Here is a 13,497-nt window from a genome sequence, read left to right on the forward strand (position 1 = left end):
ATACTTCACACTTTTAAACTGCCTCATTATGATGAGGCCTCTAATTATGCCTTTCCAGTACTTTGAATGTGTTATTGTTCAGTTTAACATTACATCTTGGTAGAACAAGCATAATGTCCGCAGGACTTATTTTCCTCGGGTTCTAGTAACAAGCTTTGAGTTTGTGGCCGGTTAGCTCAGTCGGTTAGAGTGTGGTGCTAGTAACGTCAAGGTCGCGGGTTCGATCCCCGTATGGAGCATGACTTTTCTTCTTTAAAGAAACCACAGCATTTGTAATGGTGCCAAAATGAACATTCTTTAACAAAATGAACCGCAGCGGTATGAAGTACAACCAGTAATATTTCAGACTTCCTCAGCTTTAGACATGTATTAGGAATGAACACATACAATTAAAAACAAAGCTTACCTAGTCGGCAGGACTCGAACCTGCGCTGGGAAACCGCAATAGATTTCTAGTCCATCGCCTTCACCACTCGGCCACGACTACATGCTCGCACAGTTGTTTGTGAGAATATCCCAAAGAAGTCAAAAGAATTAAACGACAACCGTTGTAATGCTGTAGATGGCAGTATAGGCTAACTAATGAACCGAAGTCAAATGCCTTTGTTGAATCTCTGTCCGATTTGTACAAGGCAAGCAGACGTGGGAAATGTAAATACAATATACTTTCTGTTAACGTTCATAATAATGAATACATCTTTATTTCAAAATACGTAGCTATTTAAAAGATATTTTCAAAACACCCCCGTACACAAAAACAAAGTAGTTATTTATTTCAACTGAAAAACGGACTTGCTTCATGGCTGCTGCCAGAGTACTCGAGCATGTTCTGGCTAGCGTGAGCGGAATTAGCAGATAACAAGATCTACAAAATATCACATGCCAATAAAACATACCATAATTATGTTCATTTTTATTATTATTTGTTTAGCAGACGCCTTTATCCAAGGCGACTTACAGAGACTAGGGTTTGTGAACTATGCATCAGCTGCAGAGTCACTTACAGTTACGTCTCGCCCGAAAGACGGAGCACAAGGACGTTAAGTGACTTGCTCAGGGTCACACAATAAGTCAGTGGCTGAGGTAGGAATTGAACCGGGGGACAACCTGGTTACAAGCCTTTTTTTCTATAACCACTAGACCACACAGCCTGCTATAACAAAAACACACACCAGATGTGACTCGAACCCACAATCCCTGGCTTAAGAGGCTAGTGCCGTATCCATGAGGCCACAAGGGCTTACACGAAAAGCACATTTGGTAGTACTAAAGAAAGTGGGAACAATAGTATCGTGGTTTAATACATCATATCCAAGCCATCGATGGTGTTCAAACACAGCCGAGTGTTACATTGGGAAAGGGCCGTAATTGTCAGTAAGTATTTGAAATTCATGTGGGAAGATTTAAAATTGTGAAGAAGTTTAAATATGTTGCGTATTTGCGCATTAGTAACCTTACATAATTAGGTTTTTGATTAATGCCACTTTCTTACGGACAGTAATCAAGGTGATGAGACAAGACCAGAGCCAATAAACCAGTAATTTTCCTGTCCTTTCATTACCATATTCTAGTGTGCTTGTTCAGAATATGCGTGAATCCTGAAAACGTCTTGCTAATATGTGAACAAAGCCAGCATTCACTTTATTGATCACCATGTGGATTAACTGCTATTGGAACACAGATGATTGTGTTAAAGATGTTAATAGACTTTTAATGTACACGTTTTAGAGCTAAACGTTTGTTGAGACAATTCAAGCGCTGTAGCAGTGTTGAACTATTTCCTGGATGTTTGCCTTTTGCTCTTACTCTGGAAAAAGTAATACTAATAATAAAAAGTAGGCCAAACCATTTTTTGAGAACCGCATTTGGGAGAAAAACTAACAGTTTGGAAACACATTTGTAAAAGCATTGGATTCTATTGTGATGTTTCCGAACTGTTGAACGTTTCTCATTACATGCAGGTTTACTGGCTTGACAAAAAGGCGATTGACGAAAAGAATGCTGTCTCGATAGCAAAATCGTGTCTCTCTTCACACTGGTTATGAACTTACTATAAATCAAACAAATAGAAAAGCTAGGTTTAAATGAAAAACAGATTTCCTGAGAGGAGATGGATTATATGGATTCTGTCAGTTAATAATTCCCTTCACATTTCCTTTATCCCCTTTCTTTTTTTCTCACTGTTTTTTTTATCACTTTGATTATATTTGATATTTTGAACTTAGTAGTAACATTTATATATATTTTTTGGTGTGAACACTTTTTGTTTGTTTTTTTCGTGTGAATTTTTATTTTTATTGTTTTGTCACTGTTTAATTTTCCCCAACTCCTTTGTGTTACTGATATGATTCTTTGTGATGTGGTCTCCCTTATGTCTCTCTGTTTGAACCCTGTCTTATTAGCTATTTAAACATTGATACTAAATATCTATATTTCATTTTTTGAATTAAAATATATAATGCTACATATAAATACTGAGTAATCTAAAAGTTGAAAGGAAAGATTGAAACTGATTAAATCTGAAGAGTGGTTAATTAAGGTCCATTAATTTTATACTTCCTCTTATATGTCACTATATATTTTTGGATATATATATATATATATATATATATATATATATATATAATTATTCTTTTTCACCTTTTTTATTTATTTTATCAAGTATTTAGAATTAATCTTCTGGATCCGATATTGATTGACTTTTATTTTTTTTATTTTTCTTGGTTTGTTTTCTTTTTTAAATTTTGATAAAAACAAACAGGTTAAAATAATAAATAAAAAATGTGTGGCCAGTACATTAACAGACATAACATGAATTCCTTCAGATATTCCTAAACATAACTCTAACCCCAACCCTAGAGATGGACTTGCTGGTAGATAAAAGGAAAAAACAGAAACAGCATGATGTAGTTTACTATATAAGTTGTATAAGTTATTCTGTCTGTTGTATAAATAAGAGATATCATTGCGCTGTTTGCTTTGCCTGAACTGTTGAGCTTTGCTTTGTGGTCCTCGTGTGAGATGACATGTCTTGTACATTAAGAAACTCTCTTCACACTGGTTAGGAACTTACTATAAATCAAACACACAGAAAAGCTAGCCAGCAAATATTTGTTTTGTTCTTGCAGTTGTCTGATTGGCACTTCTTTGTATCTGCCCAGGTTGCATTTGCTTTAATTGTAATTATATTGCATTTGCTTTTACTTGTAACTATATTTACACTTTAAAACTTTCAGTTACCTACACTGTCTATAATGCTTTTTAAACGATATTTACATGGTTATACTTGCACTTAAGTTATTGTAAAGTATTGCAATTACAATTGTAACTGTAAGTCAACCTGGATAAGGCACCTGCTAAGCAAACAAATAATAATAATATAAAATCAGTTATAACCACATTCAATCCACATTAACGGTATTTGGAAACAATATTAGTTTTATATAATATAGTTAGAATAGCTCCTTTTTGACATTTACTCACTCCTATAATAATTAACAATAATAACAATAAACACATTCTTACCTGTCACTCCGAGCTACGTGAGAAAGTTGTGATGTTTATAGAAGAATGATGTTTAATAATATAAAATGTATATAGAATATGTTTTATATATGGACGTCGCCGGTTCGAGTCCAGGCTATTCCACAGCCAACCGTGGACGGGAGCTTCCAGGGGGCGGCGCTCAATTGGCCGAGTGTCGTCCGGGGGGAGGGAGGGTTAGGTCGGCCAGGGTGTCCTCGGCTCACCGCGCACCAGCGACCCCTGTAGTCTGGCCGGGCGCCTGCGGGCTTGCCTGCACGGTGAGTTCGTAGTGTGTAAAGAAGCGGGCAGCTAACGGCACACACTTCGGAGGACAGCGTGTGTTCATCTTCGCCCCTCCCGAGTCAGCGCAGGGGTGGTAGCGGTGAGCTGAGCCTTAAAAAAAAAAAAATTGGGCATTTCAAATTGGGAAAAAAAAAATATATATATGTTTTATATAATGTTTTTCAGAGGAGGTTAAACTGCAGTATACAGAAATTAATGATTTTTATATCTTTATATATTACGTTTTTATTCGCTATATAAATATAGTTAGAATAGCTCCTTTTTAAGTTTACTTACTCATACAACAACAACAATAATATACAACAATAACCACATTCTTACATGTTTCACTCCGAGCTATGCGTGCATGTTATGTTGTTGATATCTCACTCACTGTACTCACTCTGCAGAGCTCGAGGCGGGAGCTTTTGTTTAGGCACAGACCTGCACAACAGCGCCAAAACCGTGTAGCGGCGGCAGCAGTATTACATCTGCAGTGGTTTAGCACTACCATAGAGAATGAATGGGAAATGGTTTAGGGCGGTTTAGGCCCGAACCAACTGAGCTAACTGGCCACACACGAAGCTTGTTATTAAAACCCGAGAAAAACAAGTCCTGCGGACATTTTGATTCTACGATAGATTTTAAGATATGTTAAACTGAACAATAAAACATTCAAAGTATTGGAAAGGCATAATTAGAGGCCTGATCTTTATGAGGCAGTTTAACAGTGTGAAGAAAGTGGCGAGGGTGCGGGCTTGCGGTGACTTTCTCTCATTTAAAAACCCGTGATTTGAATACTAACAAGAAAAATAAGTACAATTTCCAAGCATTCGGTGGACGTTTTAGAAATAAATTAACAAGAAGAGTTGTCTGAAATGGGATTCTAACCCACGCCTCCATGGAGACTTCAACCTGAACGCAGCGCCTTAGACCGCTTGGCCATCCTGACTTACACTGACAACTTTGCACAACACTGCAGCACACTGCTGAACCTCCAATGTCTGACGCTGCAGTAAATCACCTGGCGTGTGCGTGTACTTATTCTTTTTCTGTTTCTATTAAGGAGGGCGACTTGTCGCATTCTGTATGGGATCACAAGGACACTCCTCTTACTGAAAGAAAATATACTGCAAACAGAGCGATCGCTTCACGGTTAGAAACAAATCAGAACAGTCTGTTAGCAAATTAACTTCATGAAAAAACCACACAGGCATTACATAAATGTTACAGATATATTTCGTAGACAGAAAAGTTGTAACATATTTGAGTACATTTATAAACAATCTGCTAATAACAGACATAATCTCAAAGTGCTATAATTTATTTTCAGCTCTTATGAAAGACAAGTATGGTTGCACATTATATCACATAAAACATCATAATCCTAGCTCTTCATTTAATCCCTTGGGTTGTACCGTATGGAGATAGAAGATCCATTTGGATTCACATTGTAATAGTTTTTGATCGAGATTATCACCTCCTCGAGTATGAAATATTTTTGATTGCCACGGTATTTCAGATCTGAAACGGAATGTTTGGCATCTACAAAATATCTAGCTAGTGGTGAATGGATATCTTTTCTCCTAATTGAACTTTTATGCTCGCTCATTAATGCGCAATCGTAACTGTCTAGTAGTTTTACCAACATATTGCAAATGGCAAGGACAACAAATCAAATAAATGACATGCGTTGAAGCACAGGTCATCACTTGTAAGACACTGTACTCTTTTTTTGTTGTATGGCTTTGTCACAAAGACGGCCGGAGTGGGTGGCGTCAGACCAGATGCAGGAAGTAACAAACAGACAGAGATTTGGGTTTTGGTTAAGCTTAGCGCGTGATTGCGCTCAGCATTTAATGAATAAACATACAGAAAATAAACGGCTTGCAACAAAAACACAGGACACGGCACTTGAGCCAAAATAAACAGACAAACAAAACGAACTACACAGACAAACACGGTGAGCTTCTTTTACTACTTATTTTACTGTTACAATTCCCTCCGTCTCCTAACCCGTTCTCCACTCACCGAAACCAACCCCCAGTGAGTGAAAACATGCAGCTTTTATGCAGTTGTACCGAGATTCGATTGCTAGTCAATCATTCAATTGGAATCTCGGTACAACTGCACGTGAATTAATTAAAGTGCAATTCCCCGTGCTCACATATTACTTTTTACTTGCACGTGATGTGATGTGCCATCCCCGTGCCTAACTACAAATATACAATTTACACACACGTGAAACACAGACCCGCTTACATCCCGTGTACCAATGCCTATACACCAACATTTACACACAACACGTAACATATAACATACACGGGGGGGCACTTTGCCACAGGCTTGTAAAACGCAAACGCATTATCACAGGCGGCACAATTACGACATGGAAAAAAAATCCAGTAGATTTGTCCAGTACACCTAGATCTCTCGAACATGTAAATGAGTCAGCCCTTAATAAACACTGTCCGTGTTCATTTCTGTGTATATGACATTGTCTATACACAATACCTGTTATGTAAGCCTATTTTTTATCAAACCAATCGCAATTAATGCGATCCGTGTTTTCAGTCTGTTTGATAGTTTTAATCAATCATCGAAAAAGCAGCAGTGCTTTGCAACTGTAGTTTGTCTTTTGTACCTTTTGGTAAGATACCAACTCAGAACGTGTCCGCTTCCTCCAGCCCCCTAAGGAACACTGGAGCGGTCATCAATAACAGCGAGCAGTTAGCCAAAAACAACACTCGCTGTCTTCTTCATGCTCAAAAACGAACACTCTCACCTTTCCTCGTGGATAGCGAGTCCAAACACTTTAGAAATGCATTTCGCTAGCAAATAACTATAAAAATGATCCCTGAAAGTACTGTTTTATGTGCAACTGGCCGACCGTCTCCCTCCAACTCTGAGTGGCACCGGTAGCTGTGCCGGTGACAAATAAACAGGAGCACTTTCATATAATGCAATTGCTGTAGCCCATTGAGGTGTTACAATAACATTTCAAACTCATTCCAGACTGCAGGCGGTTAAAAGCTTAATTGGGTTCAAGTTTCTCGTATGATTTAAAAGTACGAGCCAGTTGCCTCATTTGCAGTGTAAAGTCCACCAAGTGTGTGCTTAAAATCTGATGAATACGATTGCCATTTGAACCGTAAATATTTTAGTTATATGCATACAGTGTTCTGTTGGGCTCCGAGGGTGTTATCTAATAAAACAACGTAATCGGTGAGCGCGTTCGGCTTAACCAAAACGTTGCTGTTTCAAGCCCACACAGGGACGAGGCATTCTTTTCGTCAATCGCCTTTCTGTCAAGCCAGTAAACCTGTATATAATGAGAAACGTTCAACAGCTCGGAAACACCATAATAGAATCCAATGCCTTTACAAATGTGTTTTGAAACTGTTCATTTTTCACCCAAATGCGGTTCTCAAAAATTGTTTTGCCTACTTTTTTCTATTGCTTTTATTATTTTTTCCAGAGTAAGACGAAAAGGCAAACATCCATGAAATAGGTAAACACTGCTACAGCGCTTGAACTGTCTCAACAAACGTTTAGTTCTAAAATGTGTACATTGAAAGTCTATTCACATCTTTAACACAATCATCTGTGTTCCAGTAGCGGATAATCCACATGGTGATCAATAAAGTGAATGCTGGCTTTGTTCACATATTAGCAAGACGTTTTCAGGATTCACGCATATTCTGAACAAACACAGTAGTAATATTACTATAGCTTATGTCAAAAGTCTGATTTATGATCCTTTTGACCTTTTTGTGACCTTATGTGTATGAATTTATGAATATATAATGAGGGGGCATGGAGTTATGAATTTATGAATATATAATGAGGGGGCTGGGGATTTTATGGTTGTTACAAGACATATATGCTTATTGAATATAGGCTTATATATGCCTATAAACTTATTGCACATCTTTTATAAGATATGTACAAAAATCTGTTTTTAATATGTTATTTATGTAATCAGGGGATAGTGGGTACCCAAGTTTTATAAATGCTTATGTTAACTTATGCTTGGTGCAGACAACATTAATGCTTATGTTAACTTATGCTTGGTGCAGACAACATAAAAGTCGTAGTATTTTACATAAGACACAATGAAAAAAGGAGAAAGTTTAAAAGAGGTAATTAAAAGCAAAAAAGAAAAAACAAAAAAGAAAACAACTTATTTGCCATTTTAAAAGCATTTAAACATTACACCCCCACACAGAAATCATAGTAAGAGGTGCTGTGATATTACATTTTGATATGTTTTGCATATACATATTTTTTACTTGGCACCGTTAAAAGCAAAGTATATTTACACATACTAAAACCAATAGTTAAAACTGGAGAAAGTAGCGTATCACAAAAGCAAAAGAAAAATGCAGAAAACAATTTATTACACACTGTGGAAGGGTGGGGGAAATCACTGACACCGGAGACAGAAAGTTTGGGTTCTAAACACCCTTTGGGTGCACTATTTATTTCTCGCCACCAGGTGGCACTGAGACCCCGTTGTTACCAACGATGGTAAAGGTGTCTCAGTGCTCACCTATGGCGCACACGCCATGGCAATAAATCATAAGAAACAGAAGGCAAACGAAAACAAAAACAAATACTCAAAATCTACAAAATAAAGTACTGCACTCAGCAGCAAAACAAACCCCAACCGTCGCTAGCCGCACGGCCCGGGACTCCATCCTACACTCCCACTGTTCCCTCGCTACGCTATATACTTTGGGGTTCTGCCCATTTATTTTCCCCGCTACACTTATTCTTTCTGTGCGCGGCGTCTTTGTTTTTCTCTTTCAAGTCGCGCGCGGCTCTCTTCCAGCCCCGCTCTGTCCGTCCGTAGGGTCTCTGCTGGCCCATTCATTAAAATCTGGCAGACCTGAGGAAACAGTAGAGCATTATCTTATAGGGCCAACAATCACCCCAAGACCCGCCTCCCAGCCATTCAGAGAGAGGGAGAGTCCACACACACACACACTCCCACCTCCCGTGTCACGGCCATGACCGACAGGCGGTTGTTGGACGACTGCTGCCCTCTTCCTGCAGCACTGTGAACACGCCAGCAGAGTCAGCACAGGTCTCCCCCTGTTACATATCCTCCCCCTCAGAATGGCACCACCGGTCCATTCGAAAATCCTACAACCCCATGCCTTCCCGAGAGAAAAAATCTGCGTTTTGATGCAGTTTCCCTGCTCGGTGGACTACCCTGAAGGCATAGGGCTGCAGGGCCAAGTACCACCGCGTGATTCTGGCGTTGTTATCTTTCATCCGGTGAAGCCATGCTAAGGGGGCATGATCTGTAATCAGGGTGAAGTGTCGTCCCAGGAGGTAGTACCGGAGTGACTCGACTGCCCATTTTACCGCGAGACACTCCTTCTCGATGGTACTGTAGTTTTTCTCGCGGGGCAGGAGCTTCCTGCTGATATACAGGACCGGGTGCTCGCTTCCCCGTACCTCCTGAGACAACACTGCCCCGAGACCTGTCTCTGACGCATCCGTCTGCAGGGTGAACCTCCTGCCGAAATCAGGACTGCACAGCACTGGCTTGCTGCACAGCCTTCGCTTCAAGGCGAGAAAGGCCCTCTGGCACGGCTCCGTCCACTGAACCGTATTTGGGGCAGCCTTCCGGGTGAGGTCTGTCAAGGGAGCAGCAAGCGTAGCGAAGCTCGGGATGAACTTCCTATAATAGCTCGCTAGTCCCAAGAAAGAGCGCACCTGGGTTTTGGTCGTAGGGGCCGGCCAGTCAGCCAAGGCTTTCACCTTAGCAATCAGCGGTCTGATCTGGCCGCTCCCTACTCGATACCCCAAATACTCCGACTCACTCTTCCCAATGGCACATTTCTTTGGGTTAGCAGTGAGCCCAGCCTCCCGCAAGGATTGCAATACCGCCGCTACCTTACGCAGATGACCCGGCCAATCCTCACTGTGGATCACCACGTCATCTATGTAAGCAGCGGCGTACTGCTGATGGGGCCGCAAAATGCGATCCATCATCCGCTGGAAAGTGGCTGGTGCTCCGTGCAACCCAAAGGGCATGGTCCTGAATTGGTACAACCCGAAGGGAGTCGAAAACGCCGTTCTCTCTCTGGATTCCGGAGTCAGGGGTATCTGCCAGTACCCCTTCGTTAAATCCAGTGTCGTCATAAAGTGAGCCGTACCAAGACGCTCCAGCAATTCATCTACTCGGGGCATGGGATAAGCATCAAACTTCGATTTTTCATTAACTCGCCTGAAATCAATGCAAAATCGAGTTGATCCATCCGGCTTATCCACTAACACAATCGGACTGTTCCAGTCACTCTGGGACTCTTCTATTACACCCAGTCTAAGCATCTCATCAATCTCCGCTTTCACTACCTGCCTTTTACGCTCAGGTATCCGGTACGGCCTCTGGCGAACTGGCGCCCCCGGCTCAATCTCAATGTGATGATGGGCTACTCGAGTCTGCCCCGGGACGGGAGAAAACACGTCAGGAAACTCCGCCACTAGCGCCCGAGCCTGACATTTCTGTGTTGGTGTCAGATTTTCTGCAATCTGTACCGACCCTGTTTTCGCCAACACAGAAAGATCAGGTCCCAGGTCCGTGACGTCATCTGCTTGCGCCACTAACAAAGCCTCCTGCTGTAACCACGGCTTCAACAGGTTGATATGGTAAATGTGCTTTTCTCTCCGTCGCTCCGGCTGGCAGATCTCATAATCCACCGCCCCAACCCGGCGTGTAACCTCAAACGGACCTTGCCACTTTGCCAGGAGTTTGGACTCTGAACTGGGTAACAATAGAAGCACCTTATCCCCCGGCTGAAACGTGCGTAACCGAGCCCCCCTGTTATATTGGGTCTCCTGTCTGTGCTGAGCCTGTTGCAAATTGTCGTGCGCCCACTTTCCCACCGACTCCAGACGTTTGCGCAGGTCCAACACATACCGGACAGTATTAGTCGAATTGTCCTGCTGTTCCTCCCACATCTCTCTAACCAGATCGAGTACACCCCGTGGTCTCCGTCCATACAACAACTCGAATGGCGAAAAACCGGTGGACGCCTGGGGTACCTCTCTGATAGCAAAGAGAAGGGGCGGAATCAGCTGGTCCCAGTAGCGCACGTCACTATCAATAAATCTGCGCAACATGTTCTTGAGGGTCTTATTAAATCGCTCCACAAGACCATCAGTCTGAGGGTGAAAAACCGAGGTCCTAATGGTCTTAATACCCAAAAGTTTACATTTTCCGCGGACTAGCCGAGACATAAAGTTGGTACCCTGGTCGGTCAGTATTTCTTTGGGGATTCCCACCCGGGAGAAAACCTTCACGAGCTCGTTGGCAACAGATTTAGCGGACGCAGATCGGAGGGGAATGGCCTCGGGATAACGCGTAGCGTAATCCAGAATAACCAATAGGTGTGTGTATCCCGCCGCACTCCTTTCTAACGGACCCACTATATCCACTCCAATACGCTCAAACGGAGCTTCCACTAGGGGCAATGGCACCAGTGGGGCGTGTGGGACGGCTCTAGGGCTAGCTTTCTGACACTCCCCACAGCGTTCGCAAAAACGTCTGACGTCACCATCCAGCCCCAGCCAATAGAACCGTGTCACGAGCCTCGCTTTAGTCTTGTCCCTTCCCAAATGACCAGACAGGGGAATAGCGTGAGCAAGCTGCAACAAATCCTCCTTAAAGGGCTGAGGAATGAGCAACTGATGACGCACTTCCCCGGTCTGGGGTAATTTATCAACCCGGTACAGAAGGTCTCGATTGATTTCAAAGTGAGGGTACGTGGCGGCGCGTCTGGGCTCGACCACCCGACCATTAACCACCGCTGCTTGGTCAAAGAGTCTGCCCAGCACGTCGTCACGCCCTTGCTCGAGTCGGAAGTCACGGGAGCGAGCTAAGAAATCAGCTCCCATGGCTTCCAACTCGGGGTCAGATCGGTCCCGAGCAGAGGCAGCAGAGCCAGACCCCTGCGCTGGCTCCGCGGTCTCCCCCCCAGACTCTTCACCAACCGCCCCCACCTGAAACTTCTCCGATCCCCCTCCATTGCCAGCCCTCATTCTTAGCGATCCGACGCTCCCGTTTAGTTTTACGGGGTTTAAATTTATGACAAAACCACTCCGGATCACGAAAGGGAAAAATCTCTCCAATTACTTCCTCTTTCTTAGCCAATAAGGAGGACGGGGCTGTCAGGGCAGCTAACCAATCTTTAAACTGCTCACAGTCCCGTCCCAGAACTACCGGCACTGGCAATTGAGGACATAATCCTACCTGCACCTGCGTCACTTGCTGGCCAATCGTCATATTCACACTGATCTTGGGATAGGAGCGTACATCCCCATGAATACATTTAATATGCACCCGTCCCAGTATATGTTTATGCCCCGGTGAGATTAGGCTCTCCTGTACTAGAGACTGACCACACCCTGAATCCAGGAGAGCCTGGGTTTTTGCACCATCCACGGTCACAGGAATAACAAAACCCTTGTGCTGAAGTGACTGAGGTAATTGAACGTGCTTACCTGGTCGGCCGAGGTCACACTCCATCACCGGACAGTCCCGGGCGAGGTGGCCCACCTCCCTGCACGTCCAACACCTCGGTGGGCTAGTTTCTCTCCCCGAGGCTTCGACAGCAGGTGGAAATACCGGAGCCATAACAGGGGCTCGCCGATAAGGTGTCCGTGCGAGACCCCGGTCCGACACCGCAGCAGCCCGTGGGTAACCCCACCCTGCCCCAGTTCCCGGGCCGGGAGCGCCCGCCGACACCCCCCGACCAAATACTCGATTACCCCGTCCCCCCAGTCCCTTCGCCCTCTCCGGGGCCAGTTGAGGGAACGATCCGGTAGCCCCACTTCTGCCGGCCGCTGTACCCATAGCCGAGGTCCCGGAGCCAAGCACTCCAGAAATCGCTCCACCACGATCACCTCCACCAACCTGGCTTTGGTGGTCGCGTCCGGGTTCAACCAGCCCAGAGCGTAATCCTTTAAGCGGTGGGCTATGGTTCTGGGATGCTCCTCCGCCAAAAACTGCGCCTCCCGGAACTTTCACCGATATCCCTCTGGCATGGCCCCCACCCGATTAAGGATGGCCGCTTTTATGGTGGGGTAATCCATCATTTGTTCCGGGGACAGCGCCCTCGCGGCTGCCTGTGCCTCTCCCGTCAGCTGGGGTAAGAGGCAGGTAGCCCACTGTGCCTGGTCCCACCCGGCCGAGATCGCCATAGCCTCGAACACCTCCAGGTAGGCTTCAGGGCGATCATCAGCCGTCATTTTGGTGGGTCTCTGCAACCTGGGATCTGGACCTGCGGGTCTAGCAGCCCCCTGCACCGCAGCAGTGAGGGTCTGACATAACAAGTCCATCATCGCCGCAAATTGTGTGGCATACATGTTGGCACCTTCTGTGGTTGCACTGCTTTTAATGGGCAATGCCAGTGAATCCCACTTCTGACACCACGTGTGGAAGGGTGGGGGAAATCACTGACACCGGAGACAGAAAGTTTGGGTTCTAAACACCCTTTGGGTGCACTATTTATTTCTCGCCACCAGGTGGCACTGAGACCCCGTTGTTACCAACGATGGTAAAGGTGTCTCAGTGCTCACCTATGGCGCACACGCCATGGCAATAAATCATAAGAAACAGAAGGCAAACGAAAACAAAAACAAATACTCAAAATCTACAAAATAAAGTACTGCACT

The 13,497-nt window shown here is 44.0% G+C and overlaps 3 non-coding genes across 3 annotated transcripts; 1 reads left to right on the forward strand and 2 right to left on the reverse strand.

Annotated features, from left to right (window-relative positions):
- Positions 1–166: 166 nt before the first annotated feature.
- trnai-aau (transfer RNA isoleucine (anticodon AAU)) lies at positions 167–239 on the forward strand. The gene has a single exon. It is a non-coding gene; the product is annotated as a tRNA-Thr (tRNA).
- Positions 240–405: 166 nt separating this feature from the next.
- On the reverse strand, positions 406–487 carry trnas-aga (transfer RNA serine (anticodon AGA)). Its single transcript has one exon. It is a non-coding gene; the product is annotated as a tRNA-Ser (tRNA).
- A 5,978-nt stretch (positions 488–6,465) lies between these two features.
- Positions 6,466–6,680, reverse strand: LOC117434582 (small nucleolar RNA U3). Its single transcript, XR_004549074.2, has one exon. It is a non-coding gene; the product is annotated as a small nucleolar RNA U3 (small nucleolar RNA).
- Between the last annotated feature and the right edge of the window lie 6,817 nt (positions 6,681–13,497).

This window comes from Acipenser ruthenus, chromosome 29 (genome assembly GCF_902713425.1).
Source record: "Acipenser ruthenus chromosome 29, fAciRut3.2 maternal haplotype, whole genome shotgun sequence".
NCBI classification, from domain to species: Eukaryota; Metazoa; Chordata; class Actinopteri; order Acipenseriformes; family Acipenseridae; genus Acipenser; species Acipenser ruthenus.